Genomic DNA, 2,810 nt, shown 5'->3' on the forward strand with positions numbered 1-2,810 from the left:
TTTAATAATTTTTAATTTTTTTTTTACTTTTAGGCAAGGTTAGGTTAAGTTAGGTTAGGTTAGGTCATTGTATTTGATTATTTAAAAAAAATTCCCCTCTCAGGCAATATTAGGTTAGGTTAGATTAGGTAAGTTTAGGTTAGGTAAGGTCATTGTATTTAATTATTTAAAAAAATTTCCCCTCTCAGGCAATATTAGGTTAGGTTAGGTTAGGTTAGGTTAGGTCATTGTATTTAATTATTTAAAAAAAATTCCCCTCTCAGGCAATATTAGGTTAGGTTAGGTTAGGTTAGGTTAGGTCATTGTATTTAATAATTTAAAAAAATTTCCCCTCTCAGGCAATATTAGGATTGGTTAGGTTAGGTTAGGTTAGGTTAGGTCAGGTCATTTTATTTAATAATTTTTAAATTTTTTTTTACTTTTAGGCAAGGTTAGGTTAAGATAGGTTAGGTAAGGTCATTGTATTTAATTATTTAAAAAAAATTCCCCTCTCAGGCAATATTAGGTTAGGTTAGGTTAGGTTAGGTTAGGTTAGGTTAGGTTAGGTTAGGTCAGGTCATTGTATTTAATAATTTTTAAATTTTTTTTACTCTCAGGCAAGGTTAGGTTAGGTTAGGTTAGGTTAGGTAAGGTTAGGTTAAGTTAGGTTAGGTTAGGTTAGGTTAGGTTAGGTTAGGTTAGGTTAGGTTAGGTTAGGTTAGGTTAGGTTAGGTTAGGTTAGGTTAGGTTAGGTTAGGTTAGGTTAGGTTAGGTTAGGTTAGGTTAGGTTAGGTTAGGTTAGGTTAGGTTAGGTTAGGTTAGGTTAGGTTAGGTTATGTTAGGTTAGGTTAGGTTAGGTTAGGTTAGGTTAGGTAAGGTCATTGTATTTAATTATTTAAAAAAATTTCCCCTCTCAGGCAATATTAGGTTAGGTTAGGTTAGGTTAGGTTAGGTTAGGTTAGGTTAGGTTAGGTCAGGTCATTGTATTTAATAATTTTTAAATTTTTTTTTACTTTTAGGCAAGGTTAGGTTAAGTTAGGTTAGGTTAGGTCATTGTATTTGATTATTTAAAAAAAATTCCCCTCTCAGGCAATATTAGGTTAGGTTAGGTTAGGTTAGGTTAGGTTAGGTTAGGTTAGGTTAGGTTAGGTTAGGTTAGGTTAGGTTAGGTTAGGTTAGGTTAGGTTAGGTTAGGTTAGGTTAGGTTAGGTTAGGTTAGGTTAGGTTAGGTTAGGTTATGTTAGGTTAGGTTAGGTTAGGTTAGGTTAGGTTAGGTTAGGTTAGGTTATGTTAGGTTAGGTTAGGTTAGGTTAGGTTAGGTTAGGTAAGGTCATTGTATTTAATTATTTAAAAAAATTTCCCCTCTCAGGCAATATTAGGTTAGGTTAGGTTAGGTTAGGTTAGGTTAGGTTAGGTTAGGTTAGGTCAGGTCATTGTATTTAATAATTTTTAAATTTTTTTTTACTTTTAGGCAAGGTTAGGTTAAGTTAGGTTAGGTTAGGTCATTGTATTTGATTATTTAAAAAAAATTCCCCTCTCAGGCAATATTAGGTTAGGTTAGGTTAGGTTAGGTTAGGTTAGGTTAGGTTAGGTTAGGTTAGGTTAGGTTAGGTTAGGTTAGGTTAGGTTAGGTTAGGTTAGGTTAGGTTAGGTTAGGTTAGGTTAGGTTAGGTTAGGTTAGGTTAGGTTAGGTTAAGTTAGGTTAGGTTAGGTTAGGTTAGGTTAGGTTAGGTTAGGTTAGGTTAGGTTAGGTTAGGTTAGGTTAGGTTAGGTTAGGTTAGGTTAGGTTAGGTTAGGTTAGGTTAGGTTAGGTTAGGTTAGGTTAGGTTAGGTTAGGTTAGGTTAGGTTAGGTTAGGTTAGGTTAGGTTAGGTTAGGTTAGGTTAGGTTAGGTTAGGTTAGGTTAGGTTAGGTTATGTTAGGTTAGGTTAGGTTAGGTTAGGTTAGGTTAGGTAAGGTCATTGTATTTAATTATTTAAAAAAATTTCCCCTCTCAGGCAATATTAGGTTAGGTTAGGTTAGGTTAGGTTAGGTTAGGTTAGGTTAGGTTAGGTCAGGTCATTGTATTTAATAATTTTTAAATTTTTTTTTACTTTTAGGCAAGGTTAGGTTAAGTTAGGTTAGGTTAGGTCATTGTATTTGATTATTTAAAAAAAATTCCCCTCTCAGGCAATATTAGGTTAGGTTAGGTTAGTTAGGTTAGGTTAGGTTAGGTTAGGTTAGGTTAGGTTAGGTTAGGTTAGGTTAGGTTAGGTTAGGTTAGGTTAGGTTAGGTTAGGTTAGGTTAGGTTAGGTTAGGTTAGGTTAGGTTAGGTTAGGTTAGGTTAGGTTAGGTTAGGTTAGGTTAGGTTAGGTTAGGTTAGGTTAGGTTAGGTTAGGTTAGGTTAGGTTAGGTTAGGTTAGGTTAGGTTAGGTTAGGTTAAGTTAGGTTAGGTTAGGTTAGGTTAGGTTAGGTTAGGTTAGGTTAGGTTAGTTTAGGTTAGGTTAGGTTAGGTTAGGTTAGGTTAGGTTAGGTTAGGTTAGGTTAGGTTAGGTTAGGTTAGGTTAGGTTAGGTTAGGTTAGGTTAGGTTAGGTTAGGTTAGGTTAGGTTAGGTTAGGTTAGGTTAGGTTAGGTTAGGTTAGGTTAGGTTAGGTTAGGTTAGGTTATGTTAGGTTAGGTTAGGTTAGGTTAGGTAGGTTAGGTAAGGTCATTGTATTTAATTATTTAAAAAAATTTCCCCTCTCAGGCAATATTAGGTTAGGTTAGGTTAGGTTAGGTTAGGTTAGGTTAGGTTAGGTTAGGTCAGGTCATTGTATTTAATAATTTTTAAATTTTTTTTTACTTTTAGGCA

This window comes from Bacillus rossius, unplaced genomic scaffold (genome assembly GCF_032445375.1).
Source record: "Bacillus rossius redtenbacheri isolate Brsri unplaced genomic scaffold, Brsri_v3 Brsri_v3_scf475, whole genome shotgun sequence".
Classification (NCBI taxonomy): Eukaryota; Metazoa; Arthropoda; class Insecta; order Phasmatodea; family Bacillidae; genus Bacillus; species Bacillus rossius.